Source organism: Thamnophis elegans, chromosome 4, assembly GCF_009769535.1.
Source record: "Thamnophis elegans isolate rThaEle1 chromosome 4, rThaEle1.pri, whole genome shotgun sequence".
Classification (NCBI taxonomy): Eukaryota; Metazoa; Chordata; class Lepidosauria; order Squamata; family Colubridae; genus Thamnophis; species Thamnophis elegans.
The window spans coordinates 61,555,511-61,583,481 of NC_045544.1; positions in this window are offsets into that span (position 1 = coordinate 61,555,511).

Sequence of the window (27,971 nt, forward strand, 5' to 3'; positions counted from 1 at the left end):
GTACTAGAAAATGTACTGTAGAAGTATGCATAATCTCATCAATGGTTTAAGAGGATTAGTAAGCAATTCCATCAGTTTGGTTTGAAAATCTAGCCTGCAGTCTTAAACAAAGTATAAAGATCCTAAAACATAGCCTGGGTTATAAACTAGACTGAAAGCATAAGATTGAAAGCTGGCTCCCTAATAGTGTGATCATAAGAAATGCAGGAAGCAGGGAGATCTTGGTTCCATACCAATACTGAACAATTCATAGAGCTAAATAACAATACTAGAGATGCATGGAGTGCAGTATAGCAGTGATCCCCAATCTTTTTGGCACCAGGGATCGATTTCATGGAAGACAATATTTCCATGAACTGGAGTGGGGAAGAGCATACAATCTAGAATCCACATATAGCACTTAGCAATAGCACTTAGACTTATAAATCACTTCACAGTGCTTTTACAGCCCTCTCTAAGTGGTTTACAGAATCAGTGTATTGCCCCCAACAATCTGGATCCTCATTTTACCAACATTTGGAAGGATAGAAGGCTGAGTCAACCTTGAGCTTGTTAGAATCGAACTGCCAAACTTCAGGCAGCTGGCAGTCAGCAGAAGTAGCCTGCAGTACTGCATTCTAACCACTGCGCCACCATAGCTCACATGCAGTTTTGCTCGCACACTACTTACCTCCAGCTGTGCAGCTCAGTTCTTAACAGGCCACAGACCTGTACCAGTCAGTGGCCTGAGAACTGCGGAACTCCTACACTAAAGTAAAAATTCTGGAGCTTTTTTTTTTTTAAATAGTGATATGTTTGTATATTTACATGCTGAATGTTCTTCCCTAGATTATGGGGTGGGTTTTTTTCCAGTCCGCCAAGTATTCAGACTTGAGTAATACTGCACACTTCCCACTTTTCCAAAGAGCACAATAATGCTTAGATTTGGTTTGATTTGATTTGCATGGCAGATTTTAAGTGTATTTATCAAACTGGTTATTGTGATGATTACATGAACACAAAATATTGATAAAGCATCCCCTACAACAGTGATGGGCAACCTTTTTGGCGTGGTGTGTCAAAAATCAGCAAAAAATCGAGCATAACTCGTGTTGTGTGTCACTTCGACAAAAACATAATTTTGCGCAATTTATAGTTTAAACTACAAAAATATATAATTGCAATATAATTGTATTTAATAAACCAAAAACAAATTATTTAACATAGCTGCTTAGTAACTTCTTTGTTCATCAGTCGATTTCGTATGTTGCCCTTGATATTATTATCAGTATCACTTACCAACGGTCCTGCTTAGCAACCAAAATGTTGGCTCAGAAACTCTGGCATTGAAGCGTGCAAGTCTTAAAGCTGTCAAGTTACAAGAACCTTGCACCCCTAACCCTTTAGGAAAAAAAACCCCAGGGGTCTTCAAACCTGACAGCTTTAAGCCTTGTGGACTTCAACTCTTCAACTAAAAGAGAGACTGATAAATATTAAAAAAAATAAAACCAAAAAGCAGCTACTGCAGTGGCTTAGAATTTTACTCAATTACTGTTGAGCCCATGGAAAGTTCTGCAGCCCCAGAAGCAAAGGAAGGGGGACGGAGAGAGAGAGATTGGCTGTTTGGGGTGCTTGAAACCACCTGGCCCTCCCCAAAGGAAACCCTCATTTGCAAGATGAGCCTCGACTGGCTCTGCCCAGCGGGGTTACCCCAAGCGCCATTGGGCAGCGAGGGATGCTTATCCTTTTTCCTTCGGCTGCTTCAGCTGGGACTTCAGACACCCCAAGGGAGGGACTTTATCGGGCCTCCCCCTCCCCACCCTTTGAATGAAGGTGTGATATGCCTCCTCCATCCCTGCTCTTTAACCCAGCCAGAATTACAGGAGGGCTGCCCCCGTTCTGCTTTCCGGGGTGGATCTTAGCCGAGGGACACCAAGACCCCAGAATGGGTGGGGGGTGGGGGAAGAGCTTCTTGACGGAGGCCACGATCGACTTTTGGAAGTTGTGTTTTCGTAAAATAAGATTAACCTTTGGATGTGTTTGTTCCGCTCGGCCAGCGGCGTTTTCTCCCACTTAATCCCGGAGGATCCTGATATCTGAGCTGGAAAACTGCAACCCCCCGGAAATGATGACGCCCCGCTGAGTAGCTGGGACTTGCAGAAAAAGGCTGCAGAGAGAGAAGCCTTCGATCCGTAATCCGTCTGTGGGGGGCGCTGGGGACAGGCCGGGCCCCTTCTTCCCACCTCTATCCCCCCCCCACTCTTGAGGGACAAGCCCTTTCCCCTGTCCCAACGGTGGAATTTGAGGCTACCTCTGCTTTCCCTCTCCCTCCCTCAGTTGTGCAGCAGCGGCAGCGGCAGCTCTCAGCCTGGGCGGCAGCGTCACGCAGGCTGTGGAAGGAGGAGGAGGAGGAGGAGAAGGAGGAGGGAACCAACCAAAGAGAGGCTTTTACCGAGTCTGCGCCCCACAGCCAGGACCGTCCTGGCGCCTCAAGCCGCGTTTCTTCCTGCAAAGCCCTTCTGGCGTCAAGCGGAACTCTCGGGTTGCCCGAAGGGCTTTACAGGAAGAAACGCGGCTTGAGGCGCAAGGACGATCCTGGCTGTGGGGCGCAGACCCGGTAAAAGCCTCTCTTTGGTTGGTTACCTCCTCCTCCTCCTCCTCCTCCTTCCACAGCCTGCGTGACGCTGCCGCCCAGGCTGAGAGCTGCCGCTGAAACAAGTTTGGGGAGCATGTGCGTGTCACCCGAAATGGCTACGCGTGTCAGCACTGACACGCGTGTCATAGGTTCGCCATCACTGCCCTACAAGATCACAAACCAACAACTCCACATTAAACCTCCAAGTCCCAAGGTTTTTTCACTATGAGACAATAGTATTATTTCTCTCTTAATTTCTACACTTTTGCACAAAAATCAGTTTTGAATTGATGTTCCTAAATATAACTCTGACTTGAATCTATCAGCTGAGTGATTCTATAGATACCATGAATAAAAGTGGATGACATTTTTGAAAATATAAGATACAGTACTTCCTTGGTATAGAAAAGGGAAGTGTGGAATGCATTAACAGATCCATCTCCAAAGTATATTGACTTTTACGATCAAGCCACCATCTGACACTTAGTCAAAGCTTTTTGAGGGGGTGATGAAATTATGGGACTGGGAAAAGGATGGGCTGCTGGGGATTCATAGGGGTTCAGGAGAATCTCTAGCTAGGATTCTGTGCAGTTCGGAAAACCCCCAAATCTCACTCCTGGCTGTCCCCTCCTGCCCCTCCCAGAAGTCCCCATGTGGCCCGTTTTGGAGCTGGTAAGTGCAGGGTACGCATGGAGACTTTGGGAGGGTGAAAAATGGACCTACAGGAAGTTTGGGCCCGTTTCTGACCTCCAGAGGGCCTTCGGAACCTGGGGGAGCCCCGGGAAAAAAACTCCCCCCGCTAGGAGGCTGACTAGGCCATGCCCACCATGGCCATGCCCACCCAGCAACCAGGCAGAGAACCCCTTGATAAAAATTTTGATAAAAATCCCCCGGACTGGGATCTCTTCAATACGGACTGGGTTATTTAGAGACATGACAGAAGAATTGGGGGTGGACAGGATAGGTCTTTCTCAAACTGCATTCACCACAGATTATCTGGAGCTTTGGTGGTGCTTGACAAATGATATGAGCAATAGTTGAGGACTGCAAATACTGCTGAATTTTTCTGTAAAATCACAGTGCTCTTTTGGAGAAACTGGAGTCTTTTGTCTGAAATGATGTCAGAATGGCCTTGAGGAAGGAACGTTTCTGACTTTCATTGAGCTAATGATGAGCCTATTCTCCATGTCTTCAGACTAATTAACACTTTGTGAGTGCCTAGTAACTACCTTGAACTACTTATGATGCCAAGTAAATGGAGCTAAGATTTTTAGATGTTGCAGTATAGGAAATTTGGAGGCTTTTCTAGTCTGATAAATCACATTAAGGCTATTTGTGGGGAGAGGGGTCCTTTTTCTTTTGGGGGTCTTCAGGTCAATGTTTTGTGTTCACCCCTAGCAACTGTCTGAACAAGCCCTTGTAGTTTTCTTGGCAAGGTTTTAGGAGTGGTTTGCCGTTGCCTTTCTCAAACTCACCTAACTTGTTTTGGGTCTGAAATCATGCTTCTAGCATGATGATTTAACCAGTTCAACAAATTTGTTCTTGTTCCAGTTAGTACAAGGGCAGAAAACTATAACAGTGATGACTGACAGCTCTTGTCAGAACTGGGTACTATAAGAAAGGGGATTTATGGCAACAACCAACAATTATTCAACTTCCAGTACATGCAGTATAGGACAAATAATGGGCTAAAACATCAGGAAAACAAGAAGAAGCGATATTCAATCATTTGCAGATAACTATTGCTCCATGGCTGGGCTGCCTTTTAAACTATTTTTTTAAAAAAAATAAACTAATTTGCAACTGTTAAATATTCTTTAGTTTTATTTTTATCAAACTAATGTTTTATTTCTTTTATTGTTGATTGAACTTTATCAAACTGTTTGTAACTAGCACTGTTTTTATCATTTTGTTACCTTGCTCTAGCTCCTTTGGAAAGAATATCATCAGAATCATCACTGTCATCAGAATCATCATCCTCATCCTTCCTCTGAACTGAGCAGCAGGGAGAAAAAGTTAGAGACATTCAGATTCCAACCCAGGATGCATTAGAGATTCCATTATCTTCTGCCAACAAAAAGATTGTTTGCCTTATTGACCTCCAACCATCTCCATATAGGAACCTGTATTTGGACATCTGCCTTCAACAATCTAGTTCAATATCTTGGAAACACTTCAGTGGTTAATCAGATCACTGATCAGATCAATCAGTGGTTAATCAGATCATTTGTATTTAAATCAGTGATGGCGAACCTATGACACGCGTGTCAGTGCTGACACGCGTAGCCATTTCGGGTGACACGCACATGCTCCCCAAACTTGTTTCAGCGGCAGCTCTCAGCCTGGGCGGCAGCGTCACGCAGGCTGTGGAAGGAGGAGGAGGAGGAGGAGGAGGTAACCAACCAAAGAGAGGCTTTTACCGGGTCTGCGCCCCACAGCCAGGATCGTCCTTGCGCCTCAAGCCGCGTTTCTTCCTGTAAAGCCCTTCGGGCAACCCGAGAGTTCCGCTTGACGCCAGAAGGGCTTTGCAGGAAGAAACGCGGCTTGAGGCGCCAGGACGGTTCTGGCTGTGGGGCGCAGACTCGGTAAAAGCCTCTCTTTGGTTGGTTCCCTCCTCCTTCTCCTCCTCCTCCTCCTCCTTCCACAGCCTGCGTGACGCTGCCGCCCAGGCTGAGAGCTGCCGCTGCCGCTGCTGCACAACTGAGGGAGGGAGAGGGAAAGCAGAGGTAGCCTCAAATTCCACCGTTGGGACAGGGGAAAGGGCTTGTCCCTCAAGAGTGGGGGGGGGATAGAGGTGGGAAGAAGGGGCCCGGCCTGTCCCCAGCGCCCCCCACAGACGGATTACGGATCGAAGGCTTCTCTCTCTGCAGCCTTTTTCTGCAAGTCCCAGCTACTCAGCGGGGCGTCATCATTTCCGGGGGGTTGCAGTTTTCCAGCTCAGATATCAGGATCCTCCGGGATTAAGTGGGAGAAAACGCCGCTGGCCGAGCGGAACAAACACATCCAAAGGTTAATCTTATTTTACGAAAACACAACTTCCAAAAGTCGATCGTGGCCTCCGTCAAGAAGCTCTTCCCCCACCCCCCACCCATTCTGGGGTCTTGGTGTCCCTCGGCTAAGATCCACCCCGGAAAGCAGAACGGGGGCAGCCCTCCTGTAATTCTGGCTGGGTTAAAGAGCAGGGATGGAGGAGGCATATCACACCTTCATTCAAAGGGTGGGGAGGGGGAGGCCCGATAAAGTCCCTCCCTTGGGGTGTCTGAAGTCCCAGCTGAAGCAGCCGAAGGAAAAAGGATAAGCATCCCTCGCTGCCCAATGGCGCTTGGGGTAACCCCGCTGGGCAGAGCCAGTCGAGGCTCATCTTGCAAATGAGGGTTTCCTTTGGGGAGGGCCAGGTGGTTTCAAGCACCCCAAACAGCCAATCTCTCTCTCTCCGTCCCCCTTCCTTTGCTTCTGGGGCTGCAGAACTTTCCATGGGCTCAACAGTAATTGAGTAAAATTCTAAGCCACTGCAGTAGCTGCTTTTTGGTTTTATTTTTTTTAATATTTATCAGTCTCTCTTTTAGTTGAAGAGTTGAAGTCCACAAGGCTTAAAGCTGTCAGGTTTGAAGACCCCTGGGGTTTTTTTCCTAAAGGGTTAGGGGTGCAAGGTTCTTGTAACTTGACAGCTTTAAGACTTGCACGCTTCAATGCCAGAGTTTCTGAGCCAACATTTTGGTTGCTAAGCAGGACCGTTGGTAAGTGATACTGATAATAATATCAAGGGCAACATACGAAATCGACTGATGAACAAAGAAGTTACTAAGCAGCTATGTTAAATAATTTGTTTTTGGTTTATTAAATACAATTATATTGCAATTATATATTTTTGTAGTTTAAACTATAAATTGCGCAAAATTATGTTTTTGTCGAAGTGACACACAACACGAGTTATGCTCGATTTTTTGCTGATTTTTGACACACCACGCCAAAAAGGTTGCCCATCACTGATTTAAATAATGGGTAATGTATCCATTTTTACTCCAAGTGAAATGTTGTTGCATCATGTACAACCTAATCTCAAGAAAACTCACTTTACAGCAAAGGAGAAATGCTGAGAAGTTGTAACTACATCTCAAAAACAAAGAGTTATTTTGTGGATGAGATTTCAAACTACAGAAAGCTTCCAAGTTCATAGAAACAGAATTGTAAATACATTATGTAATTAAATAGCAAGTCAAAAGGAGAAAAGTCAGACTGTTTTGCACAAGTTGGTTGTCAGAGAGAGAGAGAAAAAGAAGGATGCCAACTGAAAACCTGCACTACTTTTTGTGCTAACGTACACTATTTTTAAAACATCCAGTACATGTCCTTCCATGCATGCACACTTATGTAAGAGAGCCATTAATTTACAAGTGGATGGTGTTTGATATATTATCACTAGAAATAATAACTTCAGAAATGTATCTCCCTGCGTAATGCAGATTATAATACATATAAAAATTATGCAATTTAGTAATTATTCATCAGAAGACACAATTAGCAGGCCTTCTTGCTAATTTGTTAGTTTTATGCCTGGGAAGAGAAATGGTAAAATATTTCTTAACGTATTTCTTAGTTTTAGAACCCAGATCTAATACCTGACCTTCTCTATATCATGAGCCCTCTATAATCTAGGTTAAATTCATGGTGGCCATAAAATCCCAAAGATGCCTCTGACTTCACATCCCAGGAAAGCCCATGTAAGTCACTCAATGCCATAATTTGGGGAACTCTGCTGTTAGTCTGGCTACAGCACTAAAAATCTACAGCACTTAAAAGGTAGATAAGTTTCTGAGTAATTCTAATTTCTATTATTAGTACAATAATAGCAGTCCCTAGAGTTTATCATCACAAATCAGGTCTAATTTCTGGTTGTCTGTAGAGTAGTAGTACCAGGATCCTTTGAATAACTATAACAAATCCAGTGCCTGCTCTGGAGTTCCAGTGTTCAACCTGAAAACCCAGGAGGCAATTTCTCAGGACCCATATCTCCACATGCATCTAACCAGGTACATACTGTATCAGGTTAGCTATCTCATCCATTATTAAGTCCTGAAAAACTCCTCCTCCCACTTACGACTGCAGGACTGTAACTTTGTTGCTTGTATCCTTACGATTTATATTGATATTGATTGTTTCCTGACTGCTTATTGATGACTATCAATAAGTTTCTTATGTTTCTTAACAAATGTATCTTTTCTTTTTATGTACACTGAGAACATATACACCAAAGACAAATTCCTTGTGTGTCCAACCACACTTGGCCAATAAAGAATTCTATTCTATTTTATTCTATTCTATTCTATTTCAGGCTGAATTTGGCTACTGAAAATTTGATGATGTGGCAAAACTCCAGGGGAAGAAATGTGGAATCAAGATCATCTTTTCTGAGAGCAATGTGTTTTCTACCACATCTGCCCATCACCACTGTGTTGTTATCACCTATCCTTTCTTCCTACAACACTTTAACCTTCCCTGATATTTGCCATCCATTCTTCAGATCAAAGGGAACTCCATCTTTCACAACAGTGATTCAACCACTAATCAGCTGAAAAGTCCAATTCATCAATGCCTTCAAAGATTGTAAAATGTACTCACCGTGCTAGTTACTATCAGTCTTATTGTCATGTTCATATTCAGAACAAACCTCAGAAATAAGGGCTCTAACCCATGGAAATCCTTTACAGTCTATGGAATCCTACTTGTTTATGAATAAACAAGATTCATATATTTACATCGTGGATGGGAAAAGTGATAAGAATGGGTAAAAGAGGAATGGAACTTATAAATATGATTTTAATTTTTATAGTGCATTGGGCTAAATAACTTTCAGAAAACTTGGAATGAGTTCTAATTTTGCTTGGAATATAATGACATGTCCTCTAGCTTTTTTGATATTAGGGTAAATTACACATTTGCTATTTGAGTCATTATATCAATATGCTTGAGTCTGATATTAAGTCAAATGAATCAAAAGAGATTACATTAAAATAAGTCAACTTCTATGATTAAGAAATGAACTGATGTATCAAATTCCATATACTAAAGTAATCAGACTACTGAATAGCAGTTTAATGAATCTTGAACTCTGGCCTAACTAAAATGAAGTTAAATGAATAATGATTATGAAATTTATAAGAATATTAAAAAAACTGATGAACCCTATTTCATAGATTTCAGTGACAAAAATTAATGTAGTTTTTTTTTACACTGTAGATAGCTCAAGACAAATTTATGTCATCCTTATTAGTTTAGTAGACTGTGTATTAATTCCTAGCATATTTTTCATTATGTTCTTAAGCCCTAGATATTGTGTACCACATGTGCCATGCTTACACTTACATTCCTCCATTCCCTTGACAACTTGCTGAAAATTGACTCTAGGACAAGATAAAAGATGCAATAGGGGAAGGAAAAAAATGTGAAATCTATATATCACCTTTGTTTTTTTCTAGCAACAGGTGACACTTCTACAAACTATAGGAACATTCATGAAAGAACAATCTAGTTTCAAGCTTTAGCATAACTGCCTTCCAAAGACAAAGCTTTTACAAGCTTTCGATTCAGTTTGGCATTGAATACTTTCAAATAAACAAGACTTTCTTTCAGTTATAGATTTGATTTTTTATGGGAATATTAATGTCTTTTATGAGCCCATTTTATTGATTCTGATTTGTAAAGGTTGATAGCCAGCACAAGTCTTCAGAGAGAATTCATCTTATAAATTGAAATAAATTAATGTACAAATAAAACAAAAATGCACCGTACGGGCCTCTTTTTTGTTAACTAAAAAAATTCAGGAGGTAATGGCTATGTCCTGCAATAAAATTGGACTTTATGATAGCTTACATTTATTTAATTGTATTTTCAGCTGTCAACTTCCCTTTAAGCTATGCTGATAAAGTTTCCAATAGTTGATTGCCTAACATAAAATAGTAACTCTGAAGAAAGAATGAGCAGAGGAACAGTGGGGAGCTCGATTAGCAACTGCTTAAACCTGTGGACTAATTTAAAATGAAGGATCAGAACCTATCTAATGCTTTGCTTAGAAGAGAAATAACTTACTAGTCATGTTTCTTAGCAAATTGCTTTATTTCTTCCTTTCCTTCTAGTTATCTATGGCAAGAAGAGATCTAAGTCTGTACCCAAATTCTGTGGGACGTGGTTATCGAGATATGCAGTTTTTGCCCCAAAGGGTAAATGCAGCAATAACACAGAATTTCTAAAAATTGGCATTATTGCCTATAGAAGGGAGCAAAGAGAATAAAGGACTAGCTGAGAACTGGCCCGATGGCTCAGCAGTTAAAGACACTGAGCTTGACAAACCGGGTTCAAGACCCATGTGCTATGCAACAGGGTGAGCTCCCATTACTTGCCATAACTGCTAGTCTACCTAGCAGTTCAAAAGTATGGAAACTTAAGTAGATAAATAGGTGCCACTTCAGTGGGAAGGTAACAGTGCTCCATGACATCATGGTGGCCATATCACTTGAGAAATGTCTTTGGACAGCACTGGCCCCATGGCTTTGGAACAGAGATGAGAACTGGTTGGTAATTACTAACGGAGTGAAATCTTGTACCTTTACTTACTTAATCATATTTGGCCAAATAAAGTATTCCATTCTAATTTAGGGTCCACAAGTGTCTAAAAAGTTTTTTATTTACAGGAAGACAGACAAGTTCAACCCATACAGTCTGTAATATTAAGTAAAAGCCATCAATATATAAGGGCCAAGGGCAATTGTTTGACAGGCACCTGCTGAAAAATGACTTGGCTTAAAGTTGTAATACCCACATGTCACATTTTAATAATTTTAAACAGAGCTAGGAATTTCCATGCAGTTTTCTCTCGAAATTTGCAAAACATTACAGAAACAAAGCCTGTATCAGAATGATAAAATGGCAGACTTTCAAAAATCTGAAGTACTGTTAGGAGTATTATGACAATGGACCTTAAGAATTACACTAGTACATAGGATTATGCAAAAATAACTCTACCTTTCCAAATAAATTGCACCCTTGCCTAATGCTTCATTCCCCATTTACTCCATCTTTAGTAATTCTTAATTATTTGTGGATCATCCTACACATTGTTACACAAAATAAATTACACTGAATTAATATACTTCAGACTATTAAGTGAAAGTCATGTACTTGTTCCCCTCCTCTTCATTGTATGTTCCTTTTGGAAATTAGCAAATCATGGGGATGATTCTGCTAGATCTTTCTTTCTAATGTCCTTCATTCAGGAAATTGTTTAGTGGAAGATAAATGAAAAGACTGCCTTCCACAGTGGTGGAGGCTGAAATGATGCAGCTCAAGAACTTAAGAAATACTTTCTGTAATCTTGTTCTATAGGATTGTTGACATGTTGTGTTGATCCTATATAAAAGGACATGTCCTAAGCACACTTAAAATGGGTGTATGATCTGGCATATAAAACCTATGTGCTCTGCAGGCAGTGATATACCCACAGTATAATCCTGAGTACGATGCTCCATTCAACTCTTTATGAAAGGTATAGAATGGAATGCAATATTGTATCTTGTCTTAGCAGATGGCCGTACTTGTCTGAATCTGGATACTACATTTGTCAGATCTAGTTAATAATTGGATGGGAAAGCTTCAGGTTGCGAACTACACTAGAAATAATATATTTTTTAAAAACAGCCAGAAGAAAGCAATGGAAAAAACTTCCATAGAGTTACCAAGAAAATGATGTAGATAGATAGATATAGAAAGATATGATATAGAAATAGAGATGATATATAGAGATGGAGATGGAGACATAGAGATAGAAATATATGATGAGGATGGTATAATGGCATAGAATTATAGGTGAATAAACTCGTTTGCCTTTCTTGTCACCTTTGAATGTAATCACTTGTATATCCATATATTTCAATGTCTGTATTAATCTGCAAATTTATTAAAATCTATGCACACAAATACAACTCAAATATCACTTCTTATTAAAATTAAAAGAATCAGTTGGTTTGAGGCTGACAGTTATAGAAACTGAATAAATAAATAAAATAAAAATAGACATTTCTAAACATTTTTCTACAAAAATGATGTGCCTTGAAGGACACCATCCACAATTATTTGTTTGGAAGTAAATGTCAATGTGCTAATGATTTCTTTTTTGGTAGATATGAATGGAATTGCACAATAAATACATTTCCTCAATTTCTGAATGTTTACAGATTATTGAATTATTGAGGAATCAAATGGTAACTTTTTGTTAGAATGAAAGAAAACTAAATTCCAGTACATGAATTTGTATGTAAGAAGCAAAACTGGTGATTTTGTATGGACTTTACAAAAGCCATATTACTCAAAAAGACCTAAGTATCATAGTACAGATCAGTAGGTCAGAAAAACTCAGTAAAGAGTATTTGTGGTTTAATGGATTTGAAGCCCGGACTACAAGCAGAGACTTGGAATCTCCAGCCAGGGATTCTCACTGAGAGACATCTGAGCCACTCACCATCTCAGCCCAAATTATTTCTCAAAGTTGTGGGGAAAATGGAAGGAGAGAAATATGTATACCAATTTGGTCTACTGAAAGAAAAGTAGAATATAAATCTACAATATATAAATACATAGATTTTGAATATTCTATTCTGTCCTATTTTATTTTTTTCTGCTAGAATTCTCTTCTTTCTTATAGGTAGAGTTCTAGATAGAGTTGTCATGAGTATAGCATGCAAAATATAGATGTATGCATTACTGTTCACAAACTCTGGTCTGTGAGCAAAGTTGTGAGCAATCATATTCTCACAAAGGTCCCAAACTGTGTGAGCACTTGATTAGACAACTCATAGTCACCTAGAATTGTCATACCAGGTGAATGGGATCTTGGTGTTCTCTGAGCTTGTTTTTATCCCCTATATCAGGAGTCAGCAACCCACAGCTCTGGAGCCGCATCTGGCTCTTTCATCCCTCGGCTGTAGCTCCCTGTCACTGATTGGTGCCACAATTTTGAAAGGAGCTCCCGGTTGTGGGGGGGAGGGGGAAGTACAGCGCGCCAGGAGGAGACTCTATGGCAAGGCATGAGTTTTCTGGTCAGCTCCACAATTGGTAGGGCTTTCGGTTAGGACACGTGGAGGAAAAAAGACTCAGTGATCAAGGAGACTCTGTGGTGGGGGAACTGGACTTCTGGTTGGCTCCAGAATTGAATGGGGTTAGGACCTTTGTGGCTCTTTGAGTGTTTAAGACCACTGATCCCTGGCCTATATCATGACTGAATGAGAGATACATTTCCTGGTTCACGGCCGGGGGCCATGATCGCTCTTTTAAATCCGCTCCTCTTAAATGCATTTCTCTCCCCCCACCTTTGGTCTCACCCTTGGCTCTCTCTCCCTCCCTCCCTCGCCGTCTCCTCCCTTCTCTCTCCCCCCCTCCCGCACCGATCCATCACCAGGGAAAGAGAGAGTGAGAGAGTGAGAGAGGAGAGAGAGGGGGAGAGAGGGAGGGAGTCAAGAAAACTGTTCCGGCCGCCGCTGAAATGACTCAGTAACTTTTGCGCTTGGATCTGCTTTTTCAAACCTCCCCCAATCATCATCGCCTTCCTTCCCGCCCTGCCGCGCTTGGTCTGGCTCTTTTCTTTTTTTGCTCTCTCCTCGGCTTTTCCTGCTTTCTCCCTGCAATTTTGTCACCCAGATGCATGCTGTGGTTCGCGAGTGCGGCTCGGTTTTATGTGTCCGCTTCTCTCCCTTTCTCTCCACACACACCCCACCTCCATTTAATTATTTTTTTTTAAAGAAAGAAAACCGTAGTTCTGCCAATTGCAAAAAAAAAAAAAGTGTGTGTGCGTGCATATCTGCCGGCGGGTGTGTGTTTGTGTGGTGTGTGTGTGTATGCACGCGCGGAGAGAGACTGGTTGGAAAGGAAGGACAGGACTGGCGGTGTGTGTTTCTGCAGCCCCTCCGGTGGAGGCTGCACTAGCCATCAGATCTGGGTTTTTTTTTTCCCCTCTCCTTTTTCCTGCAGGTCGTTTTAATCCTTGCTAATTACTTTCTGTTCTTCGCTTGCCAGCTTCCTTCCCACCCTCCTTCCTCCTCCTCTCCCCCCCCTGGCCGGGTGCGCCTCCCCGCTTTTACTCCCAAACAGTTATATATTTATATATATATATATATTTTTTTTCTCTCTCTCTCCATGGCATTCGCGCGCGCGCGCGCTCTGTTCTTTGCCCGCCGAATGTGGTGGGGAGGGGGAGGGCGGGCAGAAAGGTTGGTCCGGGTTGAGGGTTCAGGATGGTCTTTGAGGAACATAAGTCTGTCCGGGTGGGGGGTGGCATATTAAAGCACTTTATATTTATGTAATTGTATTTTATTTTGTAAGGCATGTTTAAATACAATAAAATAAAAGTTGTTTAATCAAAACAATCTGATATATAAACAATCAATGTGTCGTCGCGAACAACGCCCCCCCACCCCTGCGCGCGCTCAGCGGGCCACGGTAAAATTATCAAAGGCTGACTGGTCCGCGGCGATAAAAAGGTTGGGGACCACTGTCCTAGGATGTTTAATTTATGATTCAGATACCATGGGAAACTTTGTGATCAAGATATCAAATGCCACTGAGATCATTTCTGTAATTTGATAGGTTTTCCTTCTTCTTTTCACTTGCTATCCAATTGTTTCAAATAAATAGTAATATGAATCAGTTGAATAAGTCTGTTTCCCCAGAGATGTACAAAGCAAGGAGAGGGTTAAGAAAAGGAGAAAGACACTTATTTAAAAGTTTGATTGACAGTTTTGAAAAAGCATCTTCAGTTTATATCACTATCTTTAGAAGTAACATATAAACCTGCACTTTCGTGCTGTGTTTCAGATCTTTAGACTTACAAAAATGGCAAGGAGTTCTTTCTATCAATGACAATCGGACAGTTATTCCAATAGAAGTCTACTTATGTCTGAACATGAGATCATGGAACCCACTTATCATTCCAGAACATGGATCAAATAACATGTTGCTTGTTTTAAAAGGATTCCATGAAGGTACCAGCATTGATTAATCACAGATCCCTAAAATGCAAACAAAACAAAACAAAGTCCCTTGGGTTCTTATATAATTGCAGGAGCATAATATATAGTATCACTATTAATATAATGTGCAACACTAAAAAAATAATACTATTTACATTGTGTATCATAAATCAGTTAATGTCTATGCTATGAGAGCCAGTTTGGTCGAGTAGTTAAGGCACCAAGCTAGAAAGCAGGAGACTGTCAGTTCTAGTCCTGCCTTAGCCATGAAAGCCAACTGGGTGACTTTGAGTCAGTCACTCTCTCTCATTCCAACTCACCTCACTGAGTTGTTGTTGTGGGGAAAATAAGAGGGGGAAGGTGTGTCGGATAGGTTTGCCACTTTGAATTATTTGTAAATAATCAGTTGGGATTAATAAATAAATAAAATATGTGCATATATACAAATATACATGAGTATACTTACATAATGCACTGCTTGTTTATGATGGAACCCAAAAGGTAGCACTTTTCCAATAGAAAATACACAAGATTTCTTTCAATATTTTTTTTATGGCAATATTAAAGATGTGTGAGTCGTGACAAATTTGTATTTGTCCAGACAGAATGAGGACAGTAAAATTGATAGTCCTCGTTCTGAACCAGCTTTGTTTGTACTAAATGCAAATACAAATGGCTTAGTGATCCATGTTATTTGAATGCCTGTGAGGTATTATTGCCACTTGCAAAAGGCTACTTATGTAAATACATGCATACATCCATACTTTAGGAGCAAATATATCAAAGCTCTTGTAACAAGACAAAGTTATGACCACTCTTTAACACCACAAACAAGAGTGTCCTCCGGGTATGGTCAAAAAAGTCAAGACAGCAGTCTGTCTGTCTGTCTGTCATCAACAAGTATTATGTTAATTTTTCATTTACAGTATAATTAAGTCACTTTGTTCCCAACAGGATTTCTCATAAGCTGGGACACAGACAAAGGGAATCCTGTCTATCCAACATATTTCACTGACTCTTCAATGCTGACATATATCAGAGTAAAAAGTGAGAATTGCCTTCCAAGACTTTTATTCATTCAATTGCTAGATGTCAGTTAACTCTAAACCTACGATGGATACATCTCCTTCTTACTGCTATTTCTATCAGATCTATGACTGCATGAGAGGGCTGTTCATATTTTCAGAAGAGCTTTGTCTTCATGAAGGCTCATGCAAAGCATCTCTTTAAAATAGCTGGGTGAACTTCTGTGTCAGGGTTCCAAGTAACACCCCTAACGAAAGAAGACTCAGAGGCTTGAGTTTCCTCAAAGTTCCATTTTATTAGATATGTCATATTGGCACATCTGGGAAAACCCAAATCTGAAATCTTCCAGGTTTTCCTCACCCAAACGAAAGCTCAAGTCCCTGCCCAGCGCTCATAAGTCTATCACATGGTCCAATCAGGCATCGTCCCAACTGGAGATGCCTTCCAGTCACACCACTCCATGTGCAGGGCAATATGTCCTTGACTCTCTGAGAAAGGAATGTTATTTAGAATATACATCTCCCATACTCCATATAATTCCCCTTCCCATTTTCCCACAGCAGAAAATGTCGCAGGCCAGAAGGCCCATTGTAAAAGATGGCTTCCTGGCATCCTACTTCTAAGCAGCAGAATAAAACAGCCATGTTGCTACACCAGAGAAAATGTACTTATTCTTTATGTGTTTGAAATATTTCTGTGCCACTGTAACTGTAAAGCAACTGATAGCTTAAACAGACGTGTGTCAGCTCATGTACAGCAGCCATTTACTTTAGTTGAGAGTCATTCAATATTGAATATAGGATTATTTTCCATATTAACAATTAGCAGATCACATTCAAAATGACACTTCTCTGGTTACATTTTGGAGTGGGGTCATACCAAAAAGATTCAGGGTTCCCATGTGGCTTCAAAACCTTCAGTTGCATTCCTCTTAATTAACCAATTTGGTGATGTTGGACGATTGATGTCTTCCAGAACTTGTGGATCTGAACTCCCATTATGCCTTACCATTGAACAGACTGCAGTAGTTGGAAAATTCCTATAAGACTTTCCCAGTTGAGTTTGCCCCAGCACACTCCCAGTCAATTCTTATATCAGATCAAAGCAAACACACATGCCATTCAGTTCAGCTAGCAAAAAATAGTTTGATGTTTATTTATTAAATATCACCAAACATCAAAAACAGTTAACCGGCAAAACAAGGGCAAAACCAGGGAAAGAATAAGACATGAACAATAGAGAAGTCTTTACATTACCTACAGTATATTTGTATTTCAAACAGCATCTTTTTTTTTAATCCACTGGAAACAATAATGTGAATAATTTGCATAGCAAGTTCCAAAGAGAGATGATTTTGTCTACTCCAATCTTAACTCCTTAATCTTAATGTACATAATAGTAGTAGAATAAAGATGGAAACTAGGACATCAGATGATCCCTCTTCCTCTATTCTACACCATGAAACAAAGAATTCAGTTGATTAACAGATATATCTAATCTGAAGGGTCCTTGGTGCTCTCTGAGATTGGTTATTTTCTTACAGATGTTTCATTACCCAATGATGCTAGCACTGATGATGTTACCTAGTTTAGGTAATGAAACATCTGCAAGATGATTTACTTATGACTTCTTATAACACTTATGACTGCAGGACTGTAACTTTGTTGCTTGTATCCTTACGATTTATATTGATATTGATTGTTTCCTGATTGCTTATTTGTACCCTATGATTATCATTAAGTGCTGTACGTTATGATTCTTGATGAATGTATTATCTTTTTATGTATATTGAGAGCATATACACCAATTCCTCATGTGTCCAATCAAACTTGGCCAATAAAGAATTCTATTCTATTCTATTCTATTCTATTACAATGAAGCTCAGAGAGCACTAAGGACCCACCATTTCAATCTTGAGCTACAAATATTGTCCTTTATTGTATCTAATGCATCTAATATAGGGACATTAGAATTTCACTAAACCTGTGGAAACAAATCCTGATTGCCCAATTCTAGGTGTAGTTTTGTCTTTAGGTATTATGTGCTTCTCTTTAGTACAGATTTGACTGGAATGAGTAGACATCTTGTTAAATCCCCTAGAAGGATGAGGCAGGAGGCATCTGAGGTAAGTTAATTACAACCATTTATTAACAGGCATTCGCAAACGAGAACAGTAGTAGACCGGCACCCCCTCCCTGCTTGACAGCTATTTATATGGAGCTGTCAAGCAGGGAGGCCAATAGCCACGCGTTTGACAGCCCACGCTCAGCAGGTCGCATCTGATTGGTTCCGGCGCGCCTGGCTGTTGCCCAGCTGTCATTCGTAAGTCCGAGGACTAAACACCTCTTCCCCCCCTCCCAGCTAGGGTGCATGCGACAAAAGTGGTGCATGCGTACTCCTGTAGGTAGGTGGGTGGATGGCGGACATGCCCAAAATGCCTCAGTTGAAGAGGCGGCAGTGGAGGTAAGATGTCCCCGTAGCAGCTCCTCCCTGGAGGGAGAGGAGCTCCTGGTGATGTCACTGCGGCCTAGACCAGGAGGCAGAATTCTCAGAAAAGGTAGGCTGGGCGGAGGGGACTCAGCTTGGGCTGGTGGGTTTGTTTGAACAGGCCAGTAGGCGGCCAGGGGGTTGGGGAGGCCTGACAATGGAAGGCCTAACTGGGCGGAACCAGGGTGAGCGAGGGAAGATTGAGCAGCGGTAATGGGGTACTGAGTCCCTGCACCCGGGCAGGGAAGGCCTGACTTGGGGAAGGCCATAGATGGAGTGTCTGGCGGAAACAGCGGCGGATCTGGGGCTGGCTGCAAGGCGTCGGCGGCTGGCCTCTGCATGTCTGATGGATTGGAGGCCTCTGGAGGGTGGCAGCGCCTCAGTTGAGCCAGGTGGTGCCGCCACTCGCAGCCATCGGGTAGGTGGACCCTGTAGGAACAGTAGCCAGTTATGTCGGTGATTGTATTGTATTGTATTGTATTGATTTTATTTATATGCTGCCCTTTTCCCCCGAAGGGGACCCAGGGCAGCTCACAACTCGACCAGGGAAGGGGGATACAAACAAGAATTTAAAACGACATAAAAAACAATGCATGATTAAAACACAACAGTCATACCAATTCGAGACGGGGGCAACAGTTCTTTAGCCCCAGGCCTGTCAGAACAGCCAGGTTTTAAGGGCTTTGTGGAAGGCCTGGAGGGTGGTGAGGGTTTGAATCTCCACGGGGAGTTCGTTCCAGAGGGTCGGAGCAGCCACAGAGAAGGCTCTCCTCCGGGTGGTCGCCAGTCGACACTGGCCGGCAGATGGAATTCGGAGGAGGCCTAATCTGTGGGATCTAATCGGTCTAGTGGAGGTAATTGGCAGCAGGCGGTCTCTCAAGTACCCAGGTCCAATACCATGAAGGGCTTTATAAGTGACGACTAGCGCCTTGAAGCGTATCCAGAGACCAATAGGCAGCCATCACGGAGGATAGGTGTTATGTGGGTGAACCGAGGCGCACCCACGATTGCTCGCACGGCTGTATTCTGGACAAGCTGAAGTCGCCGAATGCTCTTCAAGGGCTGTCCCATGTAGAGCACGTTGCAGTAGTCCAGTCTAGAGGTCACAAGGGCACGAGTGACTGTTGTGAGAGCCTCCCGGTTCAGGTAGGGACACAACTGGTGCACCAGGCGAACCTGTGCAAATGCCCCCCTGGTCACAGCCGACAAGTGGTGTTCAAAAGTCAGCTGTGGGTCCAGGAGGACTCCCAAATTGCGAACCCTGTCTGAGGGGCGTACTGTTTGACCCCCCAGCCTGAGAGATGGAACACTTGGCCAATTAGTAGGAGGGAAGCACACCAGCCACTCGGTCTTATCTGGGTTGAGTACAAGCTTGTTGACCCCCATCCAGTCCCTAACAGCCTCGAGGCTCTGGCACATCACGTCAACCGCTTCACTGAGTTGGCACGGGGCGGACAGATACAGCTGTGTATCATCCGCATACTGATGGTATTTTATCCCATGCCGTCGAATGATCTCACCCAGCGGCTTCATGTAGATATTAAACAGGAGGGGGGACAGGACTGATCCCCGCGGCACCCTATAATTCAGGGGCCTAGGGGTCAACCTCTGCCCTCCGACCAACACCGACTGCGACCTGTCCGAGAGGTAAGAGGAGAACCACCGTAGGACAGTGCCTCCCACCCCCACCTCCCGCAGTCGTCGCAGAAGGATACCATGGTCGATGGTATCGAAAGCCGCTGAGAGGTCAAGGAGCACTAGGACGGAGGCATAACCTCCATCCCTGGCTCTCCAGAGGTCATCGATCAATGTGACCAAAGCGGTTTCCGTGCTGTATCCCAGCCTAAATCCTGATTGGAAGGGATCTAGATAATCGGTTTCTTCCAAGGACCGTCGGAGCTGAAAGGCTACCACCTTCTCGACAACCTTCCCCACAAAGGGGAGGTTGGAGACTGGACGGTAATTGTTTAAAATGGCTGGATCCAGAGATGGCTTCTTCAGAAGGGGTCTCACCACCGCCGCCTTTAGAATTCCTGAATAGAGGGGGTGTAGTCTATCCAGGGTGGTCCACAGGTGCCGACCCATCAACAGCTCCGCGGGGCTTTGACGCGTGAGGGGGCAAGTGTTGCAGCAGATTGAGGTTTGTAATCTACTTACAAAAGACCAGGACTTGAGACCACGAAGGTGAGAGAAACAGGGTTTTTTGATGCATCGAGTTCAGCGTGTTCACACACCAAAATCTGAACTCCCTGGGCTTGCCCAAGATCCTACTTTTATGCCGTGTTCCACACTGTGCATTCTCAAGGCATTTCCATACACAAGACAAGCATGACATTTCAAAAAGGGGAAGTTCACTGTGGAATGTTACAGAGAAGTACATAGGAAAAATACAAAAAAGAGAAGTTCCTTTAATGTCTTAAGCTGTCAGCAGTTTTTACCTCTGTTCTATCTCTCACCCATGTCTGGCTTCCTGTGCCCCTCCTTTACAGGGTCTTGCCACACTGTTCAGCTCTATTTTTAATACTTATGAGGAAGTTGGAGAGAAAGTTCACTCCAGCTAAAAGTCAACTTTGGAACTCCAGAGCACTAGAATGAAAAGCCAAGCTAATATGAATTTATAAGGTCCATTCTATTAAGACCACCTAACCTGGCCAGCCACTGGTGGGTTTACCTGTGCACCCCCTCCTGCATCACAAGGAGTGGAGTGCTGAGCCAGCAGGTAAACATCCACCCTTGCCTGCCAGTTGCCACAGTCCAAGCGGCCCAAAGCCTCCTTGGCCGAGCGGACTGCCCTCTCCACCCGGCCATTACTGGCCGGATGGTAAGGGACAACTGGCGTGTGGCGGATCCCTTGGGCAGCCAGGAAAGCCTGGAAGACTGTGAAAGAGAATTGCGGGCCGTTGTCGGACACTACAATGTCCGGCAACCCATGGGTGGTGAACAGGTGCCGTAAGGCCCACACCGTACTCTCTGCGGTGGTGGAGAGCATGAGCACCAACTCCATCCATCAAGAGTAGGCATCCACAGCAACCATGAATACATGGCCATGGAAGGGACCCACAAAATCAAGGTGTAGGCGGAACCAGGGCCCATGACGCACCTCCCACTCCTGAGAGGAGGCGGAGGGGGTGCGGGGTGGGACACCTGGCAGGGCTCGCATCTCCATACCCAGGCCTCGATATCTTCATCTAGGCAGGGCCACCAGACATAACTCCGGGCCAGAGCTTTCATACGCGCCACCCTGGGGTGGTCTGCATGGAGACACTGGAGGACCTTGGAGCAGAGGGTGGGAGGGATGACCACCGGTCACCCCACAAAAGGCAACCACAGTGGAGTGACAGCTACAGCTGACGTGTTTTAAAGGGGCAGCACGCCAGAGAGATGCCCCCTGTAGTCCAGCCCCTCGGAACCCATGCCATGACCTGGGAGAGGACAGGGTCAGCTTTTGAGTGGGCGGTGACATCAGTGGCAGTGAGAGGAAGGTCCAACTCAGTGATGGAGAGGATAGACAGACGGACATGGGACCGACTGAGGGTCAGCGCAGGGAACGGGGCAGCGGCTGAGGGCATCAGCATGCCCTAGCTGCTTGCCTGGACAGTATCTCACCGCGTAGGAATACGCTGCGAGAAACTCCGTCCAATGGGTCATCCTGGGAGACAGGATGGGGGGGTTGGCCTGTCACTGGCCAAAAGCCCAAGGTAAAATGCCAACCATACAAGTAATCGTGGAACTTTTTAACCCTGGACACTGCAGCCAGAGCCTCCTTGTCGATCTGGCTGTAGTTCCTCTCAGCCGAAGAAAGTGTCCAGGAATAAAAAGCTATGGGGGCTTCTGAGCCATTGGGCAGAACATGGCTCAGGACCTTGCCCAAACTCACAGGGGAGGCTTCACAGGCTAATGTCAGAGGCATCTTGTCGCTATACTGCACAAAGACTTCCTCTGATGTCAGCATGGCTTTGACAGCCGCGAATGCATGTGCTTCGCGGCTGCCCATTGCCAGGCCGCAGATTGGTTGAGCAACCAATGCAGCGGCTTGGCTAGTGATGCCTTGTGAGGAAGAAATGGCGCATAGAAGTTTAAAAGGCCGAGGAACGCTTGCAGCTCCGCCTTGAAGGCGGATGCAAGGACGTTCTCAATGGCAGCCACTTTGGTGGGGTGGATTCCCTGGGTGTCAATCATGAAGCCCAGGAATTCCACCAGCAAAGGAGCATTCGCTGAGCTTTAATTTGAGACTCGCGCCCCTAAAACGGTCGATAACCTTCCAAAGTACTTTGATGAGCCCTGAGCGGCTGGTTGCAGCAATGAGGACGTCATCGAAGTATGGGACAACGCCAGGGAGCCCATGGAGCAGGCGCTCCATGAGGCTCTGGAAGATCCCCAGGGCAACGGAGACACCGAATTGTAGGCGGCAACAACAGAAAGCCCCGCGGTGGGTGACGATGGTCTGGGCGGCATCGTCATCCACCGGGAGCTGCTGGTAGGCCTGCGCCATATGCAGTTGGCAAAGGTGCAGCCTCGCCCCAAGGAATGGAACAGGTACTGCACCACAGGGACTGGATAGGGGTTTGCCTGGAGGCCAAGGTTGATGGTCGACTTATAGTCGGCGCATATCCTGATGGACCTGTCAGCCTTCACAGGGACCACTATTGGGGTCTCCCAGCATGAGTGGTTGATGGGCTCCAGGATCCCCTGCGCCAACAACTTATCCAGTTCGGCATCAACCTTAGGCCTCAAGGCAAAAGGCACCCTGCGGGCCTTCAGCCTGATGGGGGCAATCTGGGGGTCTAGGTTGAGGGAAATAGGGGTCCCCTTATACCTCCCCAGCTCACCATTAAAGACATCGGTGTAGTCCGCTAGTCCTGCACAAAATGCACCCCGGAGAGGGATAAGCCCAATGGGGTAAACCAGTCCAGGCCCAAGAGAGCCAGCAGAGGCTTCTGCACCACCAAGATCTGTAGGACACACCATAGGCCGGTAGAGACGGGTCGGATTGAGCTGGAGGTGGCAGGGTGGCCCAGCAGACTTGCACCAGGTGCTCTTTCTTGCCGCAATGGTGGCATATCGAAGCTTTGAATGCACAAGAGCCCCGGGCATGATTGCCGCCGCAGCCGAGGCAGGCGGCAGCCGCCACAGTGGCTCAGGGTTGAGGAGGCTTTTGCCGCCAGGGAATGGCTCAGAGATCGGGTACGGCAAGGGGGCCAGCTCGTCGATCAGGCAGATTGATTGCGGAGAAAGCAGAGGAGGTAGGGAGCTTGATGCAGGCAACTGAGGCAGGTAGCTGGCCATTTCCAGAGTTGACAGCTCTGAGAGTTCCGCAGCTCTCGCCTCGTCGACCGCCTGTGGCAAGGTGATGTCTGCCCTGGAGAGGAGGCACCACTTGAGGCAGATGTCCTTCACCCCGCAGACAAATTGCTCTACCAAGTTGTCCTCCAGATTGGGAAATTCACACTGGATGGCGGCAACCCAGAGCGACTGGAGGAACTGGCTGATAGATTCAGATTCTTTTTGGACACACTGGTGGAAGGCATACCGGCGTGTGATCTTAGAGAGAGTTAGGGCATAATAGTTTTTAAGCCCCTCCATGAGCTCATCCCAGCTAAGCTAAAAAACAGGTCTTGGGACCGCGAAGGAGCAGGCCATCCCGAACATCTCGGGGCTGCAGGCACTGAGGAAGAAGCTGCACTTCTGAGCCTGTGAATACCCTTGCTGGTTATTAGCTATAAGGAAGCATTCAAAACACTCCAGGAAGTCGGCTCACGATTCGCTGGCAGTCCCGAACGGAGCGAAGGGAGGCATTGCGGCCATAGCTAGATGCTGTTAGATTTTCCGGCAGTGCGGAGTGCCTAACAGACTGTTTGTTTGCCTCTGTAGGTTGTAGCTCAGAGCCTGTAGATCCCACCAGCTCGTCGCCAGTGTTAAATCCCCTAGAAGGATGAGGCAGGAGGAGTCTGAGGTAAGTTAATTACAACCGTTTATTAACAGGCATTTGCAAACAAGAACAGTAGTAGACCGGCACCCCCACCCTGCTTGACAGCTATTTATACGGAGCTGTCAAGCAGGGAGGCCAATAGCCGCGCTGGCTGTTGCCGAGCTGTCATTCATAGGTCCGAGGACTAAACACATCTCACCCTACAAACCAAAACGTGTAGACCTCCCATCCTTCTTCCAATCAACTTAGACCAACATGGATGCTACTGTTTATTCCTGATCAGTCAACTGAGGCATATTGACCCTGCCTAAGTGCTATGTCTCTGTGAACAAAGCAACATTCATAGAGGATTTATGGAGATCTGCATCCTCTTCCCCTCACATTTTGGGTTACCTGTATTTGAAGAGGGACATAATCCCGCCCTTTTTTGCTATTCAGTCTAAGGTAAGAAGGAACAATCCTGGGCTTTTGTAAAAAGCATAAAATCTCCAATATGCTGAGAACAAAAATGCCATGAATAATAAAAGCCTCTAAATTATTTTTTAGCAAAATCAGGGGTGAGGACAACAAAAGCATTTTGGTATCATTTTTATGAGAACAGTGAACACCATTCCGTTGGGATTGGATCAATGCTTTCTGTGGTGCCTGAAGCAAAATATTAGAGATATATTAAACCCTTTAAATGGCTTTTGATATTGCTGAACCCTTTTTTTGTTTTCTCTGATCTCTTTAAGGCATGAATATCTATTTCTTAAAACTTATAAAAATTAATCATTTCAAAACAAAAGTCCTACAGCTCCAACTAGCAATTGCACATTACAGATATATTCTTTGAGAATATTATAATTATAATTTCTTTCCACTATTCCTTTACAGAAATAACAGAATTTGCCTCCTATTAAACTTAATCCTATTGTAAGCAGAGTTCCTCCTGTGTACACAGCCATAACACAATCTATGGGAAACTGACATCACCTCACAGTAAAGAGAGAAAACAAAAGATGGACCTGGAGTACTTGCATTTTAGATTTGTGATGCATCCAGGATAATTTCCTCAGAGAGCACCAGATGTTCTGCATAACAGAGTCCTTGTACTGGTCTCTCACCAGTATATTTAAATTTTTATCAAGCACTCTTAGTCTCTCATCCATCTAAATGTTTTATTTTTCTGTGGCAAAGAGAGAGAGAACTTGGTAGAAATTCATAAATGTATGCATGGTATGAAGAAATGTAGCTAATGTATTCATTCTTGTTTCCAGATTCTTCCGGCATTTCATGACAATCATTGTAGGTACAAATTATCCAAGAACTAATAAAGTTATACCCAGCCTATAATGTTTTTATTCCAGCAGTGCCTGTGAGTGTGAACAGTTGTCAGTTAAATATATGGACAGAACCACTCTCTTTTCAGTGTATTCATTGATTGGCCAACATTGGGCTGAATTTCAAGCCATTGCCAGTAGTATACCTTATCCATATATAAACTGAGTATAAATTTAGCTTGATCAAATGTACGTCTGTTTTCTGCTCTTGATGGCATATTTCAAAGAGGATTAACTCAGCAGAACTCATTCAAGTCATAGTTGTTGCTGTTATTGGTAATGTTATCTATTCAGTCAGGTCCACCACAATGATTCTATGGGCCAGGTCTCTGCACATCTTCCAATCTTGCACTACTTCTTTGAGAGTTTCTATGCTTTGGCTGCTGTCAGCTTTGATGGTGTTTTACCATCATGTTCTTTGATGTCCTGGTTTCCTTTCATTGCTAACTCTTCCAAACATAATTGCTTTCTCCAGTGAATTCAAGTCATAGCTACACTTTTGATATCCCAACTTTTTTCCTCCTCAGCTTGTTCCATAGGGAAGTTCCCCAAAAGGAAGTTGAGAGAAGTAGCCCCTTGAAGCGTATATATTGTTGCAATTAACTTCAGTGGTTTAGTTGCCAAATGTCTTGAAGAAAATTAGCTTTTACCTTGACAGATGGAATTGGAGCACTTGTTGCTATTTGTAATGGCTGTCTCCGGGAATTCCAGATATATCGGGGGGAAAAATGTCCTAATGCCTCCCTAGAAAAATATGCTCAGCTACAATCAGATGTCATTTAACATTCTAAATGAGAAATAGATTTGGGTCAATATGAATGAAATGTAATGCTCAGATGGGCTGACATTACAAAAGACATTAGAATGTCTGGAAACAGCAAATGTGAATACAGTACTGTTATAAAGCATATGGTTCAAGTTAATTTTCAATAATGGTTTGAATTCTCCATGTAGCTGTTTATGATGATATGTTGGCGGTAAGACAAAAGGAGAAATAATGTTTGTTTTCCTTTAGCAGTCCACCAGCTGAGGCTAAGCCACCTCCATTGAACTAAAAATACCTTTCAGGGAGCAGTTTGTAATTATATGATATTTCATCTATTTGAATGTTGCAGATTTGGTAGCAAAAATAGTCAAGATGAAATAAATTAAGCAATTGTTTTACATTATCAGAGCCTTTATTATTTATTGTTTATGCTAATAACACAAATCTATGCATAAAAGGCAAATAGTATCTGACATACTCTGCTGGATAGATGAACAGACAAATGGGCAAACAGATGGCTTCTTTCCAATATACCACAAATTTTTGATGAGTAGAGCAGTCTTCCCCAAGCTGGTTTTCTTCAACTAAGATAACAATCAGGCATTCTGTTTGGGAACATGATTTGTTTTAATATTCCTAGAGACCATGAGGCCAGTCATACAGGAACATTGTTAGGTAGAGCTATGACAAGACAAACTGATAAGGAAGGAAAGTGTCTCTCTCCTACACATGGCACGACAAAACCGCACTCGTCAAAATAGCGGTGATTAAACCGCGTCGCTAAAGCCACGACGTCATCACCGCACGTCATCACCGCCGCGACAACAGCGCGGCGACAGAAGGGCGCTTTAAAGCCGATTTAAATAAAGGTAAGTGTCGGCCGGGCTGACAGCGGCAGCGGGCACGGGGCAAAGCGGGCTGCCCAGCAGCAGCAGCCCACGGGAAGGGTCCAGCTCAGCCGTGGGGGGCAGCAGGAAGCCCGCGGGGGGCCCGAGCGGGGCTGGCAGCAGCAGGAGAGAGCCTCAGCTGCCGCCGCTGCTGTGTCCAAGGAGCCAGCGGAGGAGGAGGACGCGGCAGCAGTGGAGGCTGAGGCTCTCCCGGGGCAGGCGAAGTGGGCTTGCCCAGCGGCGGCGGCCGCCCGTCCAAGGAGATGTTGTTGAGGAAGAAGAGGGCGGCCTGCTTCCGCCGTGCGTCACCGCCCCGCTTGCGAGCCCCTAGGTTTAGGGTTAGGTTTAGGGTTAGGTTTAGGGTTAGGTTTAGGGTGAGGGTTAGGGTGCTTCGGTAGGTGCGGATTTGCCCTCCGCGGTTATGTCATCGCGGTAGGGTCATTTTTTCTTAGCGCTTTGGATGGCGCGGATTTGCCTCCGCACTTATGTCGGCGTGGATAAGGGCTTCGCGGTTTTGTGGTGGAACCCTCCTACATACAGTAAGTGGCTGTTACAGTCCTGATACTGTATGTTATAAATGACTCCTGTTTTTTTTAATTGGGTTACTAGGTCATTTGTTTTGCTGAATATGTTTTGGAGGGCTTTAGTTCTGCATGCCACAATAATATGGTGTGGTTGTAGTCATCTGTTGGTTGTTTCTGAGATGCTTCTGATGTATGGTAATGTTATCCTTTTCATAAGTTGTGTTACTTGAGTGGGAGTTGCTTTGAGTGGTCAAGAATTTTTGGATTTCTTGCTTTGCCTTGTTCAATCATGACCAATATGTCAGCATTATCAATTCATTGAAAAAAGACTCTCTTTTACCTTAGAGTGACATTACAACAGATGAATGCACAATATTATCACATTCATTAGTTAGTGTATAT